Source organism: Girardinichthys multiradiatus, chromosome 3 (assembly GCF_021462225.1).
Source record: "Girardinichthys multiradiatus isolate DD_20200921_A chromosome 3, DD_fGirMul_XY1, whole genome shotgun sequence".
NCBI lineage: Eukaryota > Metazoa > Chordata > Actinopteri > Cyprinodontiformes > Goodeidae > Girardinichthys > Girardinichthys multiradiatus.
Genome location: NC_061796.1, coordinates 44,816,614 through 44,830,092, shown reverse-complemented (window position 1 = coordinate 44,830,092; position 13,479 = coordinate 44,816,614). Strand labels below are relative to the sequence as shown.

The window sequence follows — 13,479 nt, the reverse complement described above, 5'->3', positions numbered from 1 at the left end:
GAAAAAGAAGGTAATTATTCATAGGAGGCCAGCTCCATGGTTTAATTCAGAGCTGCATACTTTAAAGCACAATGTTAGAAAATTGGAGAGAAAATGGCGCTCTACAGACCTAGAAGATTCCTACTTAATCTGGAAAAATAGCCTACTGTTGTATAAAAAGACACTTCACCAAGCTAGAACAGCTTATTTCTCATCATTAATAGAAGAGAACAAGAATAATCCTAAGATTCTCTTTAGTACAGTTGCTAAACTTACACAGAGTCATAGCTCTGTTGAGCCACCCATTCCTATAGCTCTCAGCAGTCATGATTTTATGGGATTCTTTTTAAATAACACTGATTCTATTAAAACCAAAATCATTGGCATTCTGCCAAAGATGATTACTTCATCCTCAGCAAGCAAGTCAACATTGGAAGTAAATGTAGAACCTGATCTGTGTTTGGACTGTTTTGATCCTGTGAGCTTCCTGAGTTATCAGGAATATTAGCTTAATCTAAACCTTCCACTTGTATGTTAGACCCAATCCCAACCAAATTATTTAAGGAAGTGTTCCCTCTGATTACCAGCCCCATTTTAGGTATGATTAACCTATCCTTAGTAAATGGATATGTACCACAGGCTTTTAAGGTAGCTGTAATTAAACCTTTACTTAAGAAACCTTTGCTTGATCGAGATGACTTGGAAAAATTACAGACCTATATCCAATCTTCCATTCTTATCTAAAATTCTTGAGAAAACAGTTGTTAATCGAATCTGTGAGCATTTACACAGCAATGACCTGTTTGAAGAGTTTCAGTCAGGCTTCAGAGCTCATCATAGCACTGAAACAGCTCTGCTGAAAGTCACTAATGATATTCGTATGGCCTCAGATAATGGACTTGTGTCTGTACTTGTCCTCTTAGATCTCATTGCTGCATTTCATACAGTCTACCATAATATTCTCTTAAAAAGGCTGGAATATGCTGTAGGGATCAGGGGAACAGCGCTAGGCTGGTTTAAATCTTATCTGTCTGACAGATTCCAGTTTGTTCATGTAAATGATAAATCATCTTTAAACTCCGGGGTTAATTGTGGAGTACCACAAGGTTCAGTACTTGGGCCAATTCTCTTTACTATATATATGCTTCCAATAGGTAAAATTATCAGGCAGCATAGGATAAATTTTCACTATTATGCTGATGACACTCAGCTTTACTTATCCAAGAATCCTGATGAGCCCAACGAGTTAGACTACAAGCATGTCTTGAAGACATATAAACTTGGATGACTTTAAATTTTTTGCTTCTAAATTCAGACAAGACAGAAGTTGTCGTCTTTGGACCGGAGTCTTTAAAAAAGAAACTGCTTAGTCAATCACTTAACCTGGATGGCATTAAATTGACCTCCGATAATAAAGTAAAAAACCTTGGTGTTACTTTTGACCAGGGCATGTCATTTAAATCCTATATTTCACAGGTTTCTAAGATTTCGTTCTTTCACCACCGGAACATTGCCAAAATTAGAAATATCCTGTCCAGGAGTGACGCTGAAAAACTAGTCCATGCATTTGTTACTTCAAGGCTGGACTATTGTAATTCTTTACTATCAGGATGTCCACAAACTGCAGTTAAAAGCCTTCAGCTGATTCAAAATGCTGCAGAAAGAGTTCTGATAAAAATTAAAAAGAGAGATCATATTTCTCCTATTTTAGCTTCCCTTCATTGGCTAGTGTTAAATCCAGAATATAATTAAAAATTATCCTCCTCACATATAAAGCCCTTAATGATTTAGCTCCATCATACATCAGAGATCTGATTGTTCCATATGTTCCTAACAGGGCACTTCGTTCTCAGACAGCAGGTTTGCTGGTGGTTCCTAGAGTCTCTAGAAGTAGAATGGGAGGCAGATCCTTTAGTTATCAGGCTCCTCTCTTGTGGAACCAGGTTTTGGTCCATGAGGCAGACTTAAAACTTTCCATTTTGATAAAGCTTATAGTTAGAGTGGCTTAGTTTATCAGGGAGGGAGCCTTCCTCCCTCCCTGTTGGTTGGAGTAAGGGGGAGTCAAGTTTAGCCTAAACCGGTTCAGTTATGGTTGAGGTGCAAACACACCCACCATTTCTGCTACCTGTATGACCCCTTCTCTTTTCCAATGGTTATAATCAGTCTGACAGAGGGAGGTATAACAATCCTTGTGGTTTTTAGTATAACAATGACCATCAGTGGGACCCTTTGTGGGGTTCCTTAAGACAACATTGTTGTAAATAAGCGCCATTTAACTAAATAATCTGAACTGAAACTATCTGTGTAGTTATGCTGCTATAGGCTTAGGCTGCTGGAGGACATAATGACCACTTTCACCCTCTTCGCTATATTCTCACACTACTCTCCAATTTTGCATTATTTGCTGTTATTTCAGCTTTTAACCTTGTTCTCTCTTTTCTCTTCCTAGAAGCTGCACCTGGCCTGGCTCTGTGTCTACCTGTGACACCTTTCTGGAGAGGGGAATCATCCGAACTTCTACTGGCAACAACTTAATGTTCACCCTCTACCGATAATCAACATAGCCCTATCTTTTAGTGTTTAACCCTTTCTCTCTCCTAGACATGGCGATTGACTGAGCTTAACTGTAACAAACTCTATGTGCTCTCTTTCAGACTCTAACCTTGAAAACTGGCTCAGAGTTTATTTGTTCTTTCTTTCTAGATGAAACAACTAAAGGAGTTACATCCATTAACGTTTGCTTTTCCTTCCCATAGAAAGTACTCCTGTATCAGTGCTTCTTTGTTCTCTTTGTGTCTCTGCTCTGTTCTGTAAAACCCCCAGTCGGTCGTGACAGATGGCCGCTCACACTGAGCCTGGTTCAGGTTCTGCTGGAGGTTTCTTCCTGTTAAAAGGGAGTTTTTCCTCTCCACTGTCGCTACATGCATGCTCAGTAAGAGGAATTGCTGCAAAGTCAATGCCAGTGACTGTCCACTGTCTCTACATGCTCATCCAGGAGGAGGGAATGCTGCAAGTCACTGAGTGGATGCAAACTGCTGGTTTTCCTTAGATAGAAAAACTTTTTATCCAATTTGAATAAATAACTGAATATGACTGCACTGTTCAATGGTTACGATTGGAATGTATGAACCTGACTGTTTTGAAGTGCCTTGAGACGACATGTGTTGTGAATTGGCGCTATATAAATGAACTGAATTGAATTGCTAGACAGCCGATTTTATGTTTGCATTATTATCAGAATCAGAATCAGCTTTATTGCCAAGTTTGTACATACAAACATACAAACAAGGAATTTGACTCCGGTACACTTTGCTCTTTGGTTTGTTTTTGTATTACACAATATACATATTTACAATGTACAATATAGACATATATAAATAAAAAGGTGCATTTGCAACATCTGTATGCTGTTGTTTTGTACTCTATTGAATGTTCATCAGAGAAACAGCCTGGGGGAAGAAACTGTCTCTGTGGCGGCTGGTTTTAGTGAACAGTGCTCTGTAGCGGCGGTCTGAAGGTAAAACTCTGAACAGTTTATGTGCAGGGTGTGTGGGGTCTGCAGAGATTTTAGCAGCTCTTTTCCTGACCCTAGACCTGTATAAGTCCTGGATGGAGGGAAGGTCAGCCCTGATTATTCTCTCTGCAGACCTGATTATTCGTTGCAGTCTGGACCTGTCCTGTTTTGTGGTTGAGCCAAACCACACTGAGATGGATGAAGGCAGGACAGACTGCATGATATTATGACAGGTATTGCAGGTCCTGAAGCAAGAAAGTGGTCTTCTGGATGAAGACATCAGTAATGGATCATCAGTGAGCTCTTGAATTTAACTTGGCAGGCCTGCCAATGCTGGAAAGGTTCATCACTGGTCCATGTTTTTCTCCATCTGTGGATAATGGCTGGTGGATAATGGCTCTCAATAGTTCACTGGAGTCCCAACGGTGTAGAAATGGCTTCCTACCCCAAACTAACAGATGCTAGTGACTCTGTCTTCATCGGATCTTTAATGTCTTTAGATAAAGTGATGATGTGTTGTTATTTAGATAATTTATCCTGCTTCATGTTGTCATACAGGTTTTATTTAAGGGCATTTTTGATTGTACAGGTGTAGCAGAAATCACAATTAATTCATGACTTAACAAGGTAGATGATTACTTTTTTTACCTGGATAAATAAAATTATCATTTCAAAACCATGTTTTGTATTCATTTGGGTAATCTCTGTCTGGTATAAACAGTTTAGATATTCTAAAACATTTAAAATGTGACAAAAGCAAAAACAGAAGAAATTTGCAATGACAGCAAAACTAGTTCGAATCCATCCTTGTTTTCTTATAAAGGCAAGCAGTTTGTTTCTTCAGACATGAAGGCAACATGTAAAACTTCCAGCAGAAAGGAGGAAAGGAGTACATGACAGAAAGGCCTTCTGATATTGTGTTAATGATTATGTATTTATGCTGTTTATGTGTTTGAAGAGGGCTCAGTTTGTGTTACAGTTGATGAGCTGTTTGCATGTGTGTATGTATGAGTGAGTGTGTGTGTGTCCTTGGTGCCATTGGTGCTGCACACAGGGTCAGTTTTCAGCCCCTGTGGCCTGCATAAATGTTTTCAGCCCAGTGCATCACCGTGACAACAGGTATTAGGGTATAATTTAAGCGGGAAGCTTAATGGAGCTTGAGTAACGAGGCCCAGAGCTGGTGTCCTGCCTGTCTCTCTCATCATGTCAGCTGAGCCGTTGGACTTTGTGGCTCCATCACCCTCAGACACCCACAGCTTCTTCATAACGTGAATAAAACTTTTCTGTTCTTCCACCTGACTGCCTCAGAACAATAGGGCAAATTTTAACTCACACGCGGTATGGAAACAAGACCAGGGAGGGCAATTTTTTATGCGATTAGTGCTGTGTAATGGTGATGAGGGAGTGTAGTCATTATAATCTTAGACAAGGAGATCCTGGTGGGTTTCAAAAAAAGCACAAAAGAACAGACAAAATAATTTGCAAAGTAGTGTGTATCTTTTAATTCTCCAAATACAGGAGTGTGATTATTAAAATGATGGAAGTGAAATCCTTAAATCTCTAAGCCAAAATGATGAGACATTAAATGTAGTTAGAGCTGAATAACAGAAGCTTAAAAAAGGCTTTTTCAAGTCCTGTTTTTGCTCCCATTTTTTTGCCTGATTTTACATGCAAAAAATAAATGATTTATCAGGCTTGTAAACATCACAGAAGCACAGTAAATGGCATCCACAGAAGAAAACACTTGTACCATTAAATTTGCATAAGTGACCTTACAGAAGCACATGACTTTATCTGAAAAAGGAAATTTACACATACTTCCATCTTCAGTGTTGAACGTTCCAAACTAATTTTATTAAACCGTAACATTTACATTTTTTTGTTTGATGCAAAGTCTACCTAAATTCAGTTTTGCATCTTAAAGCACAAATGTGTCAAACCATTATTAGAAACATTTGCTTAAAAACAACTTGGGCTTTGAAGGATGTACCAGTTTGCCAGATTGATATTTTTTTATATTTTTAGTAATTTTACAATTAGCATTTATTGATCAAGTATGTTAGTTTTGCACAATAGGAACCTTCTTCAGGAGTTCACAAATTAGACTTCAGCATCTACAGCGCAAGGCTGTAGAGGTTAATCAGATTTGACTTAACCCAAGAAAGTTGTTAAGACACAAGAGGCACAGACACCAAAACTCTGAAGATTTTTTTTGAAGAACAGACATTCCTCTTCTTAGCTTTGTTAGGCAAAAAAATTAAGCCAGTCGTTGCTATTTTGTTGCTAAGTAAACAAACTCTTAAATATCTATGATCCTTTTAAAGTAAACCGACTCTGATAAAAACCTCTATTTACATCTTATACTCTGTCCTCTCTTATAATTTGGCTTTATATTTTCTACCAGTGTATATAGCATACCAATGACCTTTTTCTTGTGTTGCCTTTGGGCTAACAAGGGCATTTGTTGTACAGCCTATAAGTTCATAAATTGGTGAAGAGATTGCTTGGTTTTGAATTCATGAATGAAAAAAAGCGATACTGGTCTGTATACATTGTTACCCTCAGCTATGGTCATGAGATGCAGGTCATGGTCAAACTAACAGGATCCTGGATGCCAGGGGATGAATTTAACTGCTTCTGTAGGGTGCCTGGACTCAACCTTAGTGACAGGGTGATGAGAAGGCCATCCTGGATGTGGGTGGGAGGGGCTCACAATAGAGCCGCTGCTCCTCCACATTGAAAGGAGTCATTTGAAGTAGTTCGGGCATCTGGTCAGGCTGGATTTTGGAGACCTGCTTTAGAGATTTTTTGGTATATCATACCAGAAGAAGATCAAAGGGCAGACCCAGAACACACTGGGAGGACTATCTACCTCTCCTGGCCTGAAAACACCCTGGGATCCTCTAGATCAGTTATGGCCAACTCTGGGCATATGTACCTTTGAAACACAGGTGTCCAACTCCAGTCCTCAAGGGCCAGTCCTTTAGGAGGGTTGGACTCAGGACACATCCAGAGCACTGGAGTTTAAAATGTTTAAAAATATTTTTTCTAGACTAAGCACTTCACTTTAGACAATTTTGAAGTGCATCAAGAGGGATACATGGATGGGAAGTAAATAGCAAGTAGAAAATATGTTAAACAAGAAATAAGAGTGTAGAGGGGGGAAAGAAGATAGGTGGTCATGAGTGGAGTAGGAAAATAAAGATGAGGAAAATGAGAATAGACAATGGAAAAGTAAGAGAGAGAATGAAAAAGGGTTGATTGTGACTATGAAAGTAAAGAGGATAAGATGAAAACAAGACACAAAATGGAGAATTAAAGCAGGAGGAAGGAGGATGGATGACAAGAACAGCAAAGAAGAACAACATTTAGGACAACAATGTAAAGAGTTTGGACAAACAGCAAAGGTGAGTACTGAATGAAAAATAAGAGGGTAATAAAGAGAAAGCAGAAAACTCGAAACAGACTGGGAGGAGAAGGAGGAGCAGGAGGGAAGAGAGATGAGGATGGAGGTAAAGGAAGGAGGAGGGGGTGAAGGATTAACAGCCTGTCAGTCGCAAAGCTCTCACACGTCAGTGATTCACTTAAACACACACTACAGGGCGGCAGGAAACAGACTGACAAGCTCAAAGTGTGTGCGTGTGTGTGTGTGTGCGCGTGTGTTTTCAAGGACAATAAAATAGATTGAGTTTTTATTTTAAAGCCATCTGACCACTGGGAAAGGTGGCAAAGGGATTAAAAGCATTAACAGTTTTAACTGAGGAATACACACACACACAGCTCCTAGTTTTTCACTCAAATTTTTACACACAAGCCCATTCAATTCACTTGTCGACTCTCTTATTGGAGAGTTTATAAGCCCTTACATGTGGCATTTTCAGGGAATTTAAATAGTGTCTCCAGTTTTCTGTCATCCATGATTTTCACATTAAATCATGAATTTGACACAATCAAAACAACATATATTTTAGTCAGGGTGAGTTTAGAGCAGGGCCCGGATGGTGGTCTATTGGCTAGAACTCTTGTTTCACAGTTAAAAAGATATGTTCTTGTTCTCCCTCTGGCTTTTCCTGCTCTCCAAAACCATGCATGTAAGGTTAACTGCTGATGATCCGGGACACACCCATGTTCAGCGTCCTTCTACCCTGAACAAGGCTGAGCGAATAAAGAAAATGAGTAAGAAAAGAATAAGAAAAGCTTGGAACATGAAAGCAGTAGATCTTAAATATGCTGTAGAGATGAACATGTAACAAAGATAATACACTGCATCTTTCAAACAATAACTCAAGATTCATACATGACCCTCACTTTGAGCCTTTAAACAGCTGTTAATAGCACATGATCCATCTGAATTTTCAGATGGTGAAAGATTGAACAAGAAAATCAAGCAGGAGAGTAATTTAAACTGGGATGGTGCACCAATCAATGGATGTGTTTATAATGAAATTCTGTCACATTACATCCCCGAGCTTTAAAGTATTTTACTGAGATTTTATGAGACCAACCATAACCAACTAAGTGGCACAAAACTGTTTAGAGAAAGGAAAAAAATACGTAGTTTTTAAATGTTTTTAGAAATAAAAATCCCCTTCGTTGCGATACCCCTACATAAAATCAGAAGCCCCCCTAACCACCTGAGGTAATATAATCTCAGAATGAGATTATGAATATGCCTTCCGTCTGAAAATGAAAAATATAGCACACGATCTTCCACCTAAACCCACAGGCTGGGCAAGGAAAGCATTAAGGAGAAGTCAAGAGATGGTGGCTTTGGAGGAGTTGCAGAGATCCACAGGTGGGAGAATCTGTTGACAGGACAACCAATAAACGTGCACTTTACAAATCTGATCTGAGTGGCAGGAAGAAAAGCGTTGTAGAAAAGGCAATTACAAGTCCCATTTAGAGATTGCCAAAAGACATGAAGGGGACAAAGCAAACCAGTGGAGGACAAAAACATGGAAAACTAACACTGCAGGTCATCCTGACAAATGTCTATGGTGAAATATGCCAATTGCAACATCCTTCTCTGGGAATCACTTTCTTCAGCATGGACAGGGAAGCTAGTCTGAGTAGATGGGAAGATGGATTGAACTGAAATGGAATGGAGGCTGAAACATATTTATGTTTGAGAATGGCCTAGTCAAAGTCCAGTTCTAAATCTGTGGCATGAATTTAAAATTGATGTTCACAGATGCTCTCCACCCTAGATGCCTGAGCCTGAGCAATTTTGCAAAGAACAATGGGCAAAGGTTCTAGACTCTAGATGTGCCAAGCTGCTGGAGACGTACCGCAAAATACTTGCTGCTGTAATTGCAGTGAAAGGTGGTTCTACAAGTATTGTCTCAGGGAAATGAAATATGATCTAACTTCTAGGAAATAAAAAAAGGATCAGAGCAATAAACCCCTTTTAAATCACTGAGTCCCAACCTTCTTTCAATCACATTAAGAGCTCTAAAGATGGCTTCACATACACACATGCATTGTTAAGTCTTTTACAGTATAAGTTCATGCTATAAATCTCTTTAATGTGTCAGAAGGCATCCATATATAAAAGTGATGGTTAGTGAATAGTGAAGCCAACAGCTCAGAGTTTCATTCCTTTATTCTGAGGGATAAAAGCCCATTCTTTAATGTTCCTGGATTGAGGACATAAAACATATTTTTCATTAAAGTCAGAACAACCAATTTCCCCTAAACTCAAAAACTAAGTGGTGTAATCACATTTCTAGTCTGCTGGTGCTTTAAGGTTCAGCCCGTTCACTCCCCTCCATCCCCCAACAATGGCAAAACTAAACACTCAAAACAGTTTCCATAAAACAGGAACATTGATCCTTCTCCGGTTTGTTGGGAGTTATTGACTGAAAGCGTCTGCGTTTGATTGGAGCTTGGAGTCTTTCAGTGTGAGCGCTGAGGTTCACATGAGCATAACAGCTATCAGTCTTATCACACAGAGTAATAAAGTCTTGAGCCACAGCCCTGTTCTCTGACAGAGTGGAAACATAATAAGAGAGGAGAAGGAGTGATGTGTTTCTCTCAGCCATTTAACCTGTTGAGGGTTTAATGATCTTTGACTCCAACAAAGTGTTTGAATCTCCATTTTTATATCCCCCAAAAGCCTTAGTGATAATATGCACAGCTTTCCATGCACTGTCTGTCGGATGAGGGATTTTCTTCTGTCTGTTGCAATTTCACAAAGTGCTGCACAGAGAACCTTATGACACAGAAAATCCAGAAAGTGAAGGTAAGCCTCACCAGACCTGTACATGAGTGTTGGTGTTAGAGTTGTATTTTTAAGCAGTCAAACAGGATTCCAAGAAGGTGCAGGTTGAAGGAACCCATGACAAATAATAGAGCGTCAGAGACAGATTATTTTCTTCTGGGTAGCCCATATTCTGTTTTATTTTGTTATTCAGGTTGGCACAAAGATTTACACAGAAACCTTTATTCAATACATAAGAGTGAGGAAGAAGATGATGCATCAAATCCTGTCAGTTACTTGGCAGATGTCAAAAAAGTTGTTTCACCTGTTTATCGTTGGTCCATTCACTGGTCAGAAAACCTATCACCGTGTTATGCAAAACCACATGGGCAGTGATGTGAAAGAGTATTTGCCCCCAACAGACTTCTTCAAGTTTTTTTTCTGTCACTCCTTATAGTTTCAGATCATAAAACACATTTTAACATCAGACAAACAAAATAGCCAAATTGATTTGGTGGTGTGACCCAATACTTTTGGCAATTTAATGTATACATTTGAGAGAGACAGAATAATGGGACAAGAATTTAATATTGTGGCATCCCCTTATCTATTAGAATCGTATGGATTATACCTATAAGATAGTTTGCAAACCATACAACCCCTTGTTTATTCAGCTGGTGGTAAATTTCTAAGGTTAATTTCCACCTTGGTCAGATAGAGAAACAACAATAGGTCAAACAGTATTTCTATCATGGAGAAGAAGTGGAGGAGTATAACCTGGACAACAGACTGGAGTGAAGATGCAATTGTGAAGTCGTCTACAAGAAGGGACAGAGCAGACTGTACTTCACGAGGTAGCTTAGGACCTTCTGTGGTCCTTCTGTGGTCCTTCCTTTCGGATGAATAAAGTATTTTTGAATTGAATTTGAATTGAATAAGTATCTTTTTAAGATGATAAAGGTTGTAATAACATTTTTTATACTTGGGATGTTACAGCAAAATTGTTATTGAAAAAGTCTACGTTATTTGTATACATTGTTTATAATTTGCATGTTCCATGCCAAAACAAATTCCTTGTATGTCCAAAAACGTACTTGGCAATAAAGCTTTTCTGATTCTGATTCTGATTCTGATTCATACACTCAACATGATACACGACATTGTTCCATGTAGCTGCAAAATGTGGCCACAAGATGGCAGTGTTTCAAACTTGTCAGCACCTTTCCCAATATTTTCCCAGAAAGCATCTTGGGTTCTTCCTGTTCTTTTGCTTGGACACAAATGGAGACACTATGTTTCTCTTACAGTAAGGAGGAAAGGAAAATACTTGCATTCCTTCTTGAAATATTTTTGTATGATTAATTACATTTGAGAAGTAAGCAGTCATTATTATAACCTAATGGTGTATTTCTAAAGCAGATGGATGTTGGGACCCAGCCATGGGTTACAACATTAAAGGTCAGTGAGAGTTTTTCTGGAACTTTCAAAATAAATCGCATTAACCTATTTCCAGCACAGCCAGAAACAGGAAGGCTAATAGCGGACTTCCCGTGACTTCACTGTTTGAATAAAAACCCCACGTTCCAACAAACAGGTCTCTTTCCATGCAGATTGCAGACGGGAACCGGACAGGAGAGGCACCAAATGCACGTATGTCTCCTTGCTGGCAAGCAGACATGACTCTTCAATTTGGATCCAAAAGTAACTACGATCACATGCAATGAAGTTAAGTAATGATTTGATGTTTGAGTATCCGGCATTCATTTATATAAAGGGTGTAATGAGACAAGCGTGACTTGGCTTTTCTTCTGAGGCCTCCAGAAGCAGCCATAATAGAAGCAGATTTCCCCACGGCCTGGAAAAGAAGGCCGGGACTGCATCGCCCGCCTTCCTGTGTGCACGTCCAGGTAGCGACAGCTACCTCGCCGCATGGCGGCCACTCAAGGAGCCGAAGGTGCCTTTGTCGTACGGTTCGGCCGGGCCAGCTAAAAACCCTTCCCCACAGCTATGGAGGTTAGCTGCAAGCTAACCCTTTGTTTACCCACACGTGGAAGTATTTTCCTCAACGCCCAGGACAACTTCTCCTCAGCACGGTTCATGGAAGAGGTAGTGTTTGGGCAGAGAAGATTAGAGTTAAATAATCTGAATAATGTTTGTTTAATGACGTTTGAGAAAATCATCTAATGATGTGTTCTGTTTTGAAAGTTAAGACAAACTTTATTTAAAGGGTGGTTTTTAAACACAGAAAATCGTGACATCCATGCTTATGCATTTCAACCCCTTTATTGGTGGTATTTTAAAGATATGTGTTTGATTCTGATGACAAGCTATAAGCTTCTTTTGTTTGCTCCAACTGTTAATGGCTAAGAATACGTGCTCGCCCACTTTATGAGTCAGCTATAGATCATTTACCCAGAAAAGTTGTTAGTTTCCAATATAGAATATGATATTTCCCTAAATATTACTTTACTAAATGTGATAACTAATTAAACACCATTAAGACCCATTTATCCAAAAGGTTTGGGTCACGCCTCTGACCCACATGCAGACAACACTCAGGAGATAGGTAAAAGTTATTCAGTTTATTTTCTTCCTTTTACAGGGGCGTTCAGGGTCGGACAGGAAACGACTCTGCAACTGAAAGGGAAGGACAGCAGGTGAGTTGGGTTCCTTTTTCTTTCAGTTGACAGATAAGATCCAGAGCTGTAATTTTGCTGACAGGTTTTTGGTGGCTGGTCCAATGGAGGAGAGGTACGTTGAGGTTCAGAGAGGAGATCCAGGAAGGCCTCTGAGTCCGGGTAAGTGGGGAGAGTGAAGTGCATCTCCGTTGGCTGGGTTACTGCACCTGAAGGTGTCCCTGAGGATGGTGGGGCACCGCAGGCGGTGGGCTGTGTGAGTTTGGTGGAGGGTGAGCAGGATTCGTTGCAGGCGTTCGGGAGGAACCCTAAACATGTAGCTGTCAGTTGGAAACTGAACCGAGGAATCTCGCTTGGAGAATCAAAGCTTCTGGGCTTTAGAGAGGTTGGAACGAGGCAACAGGAGCCAGAGGTCAGATGAAACCTGGAAGGAGCACACAACAGGTAAGTTATCTTTCTAAAGTTTGTTCAAGGATACAAGACCAGATCTTGGCCGGTTAGTTAACACTATGGCAAACACTCAGGCGTCAAAGTACTGACAGCCAACATCTCTTATACTCCTCCTTCGATTGTAGTGATGGATAACACCTGTGTTCCTCCAGCCTGAATCTCAGGCGCCCTCTGGTGAAGAAGCCATGTTAATTGCAGGTAAACAAAACACAACACAAGATCTCCAGACCCCAACAGTTTGGTTCTTATGCAAAATAATATTTACTTAAATATTATTTTAATAAATAAAGGAAGCTAATTAAACACCATTAAGACCCATTTATCCAAAAGGTTTGGTTCTTATGCAAAATAATATTTCCTTAAATATGATATTAATAATAATAATAATATTTATATAAAATGATATTTCCTTACATATTATTTCACTAAATAAAGGCAGCTAATTAAACACCAGTGAGAATTGGTCATCCAGAAGGTTTTATTCAGCAAATCATTCTTTAAAATGTTTTATCAGAATGTTTTATTTGATCTTGCATTGTGAATGGTTGTTTGAAGGTATACCAATTATTGCCTAATTTAGTTCCAAGACTAACTTAACTTCATTTCCAGATTCTTCAAGATAATCCTTGGTTCTCAAACATTGCATGTTAATGTTGCATCACTCTTTTGGTCATGATTTTCAATCATCTTTAATCAACTTG

At 39.4% G+C, this 13,479-nt stretch overlaps 1 long non-coding RNA gene across 1 annotated transcript; it reads left to right on the top strand.

The window, feature by feature from the left end:
* The first annotated feature begins 9,662 nt into the window (after window positions 1-9,662).
* LOC124866181 lies at window positions 9,663-13,136 on the top strand. The gene is made up of 3 exons (XR_007037741.1): window positions 9,663-11,798; window positions 12,295-12,772; window positions 12,904-13,136. It is a non-coding gene; the product is annotated as an uncharacterized LOC124866181 (long non-coding RNA).
* The last annotated feature ends 343 nt before the right edge of the window (window positions 13,137-13,479 follow it).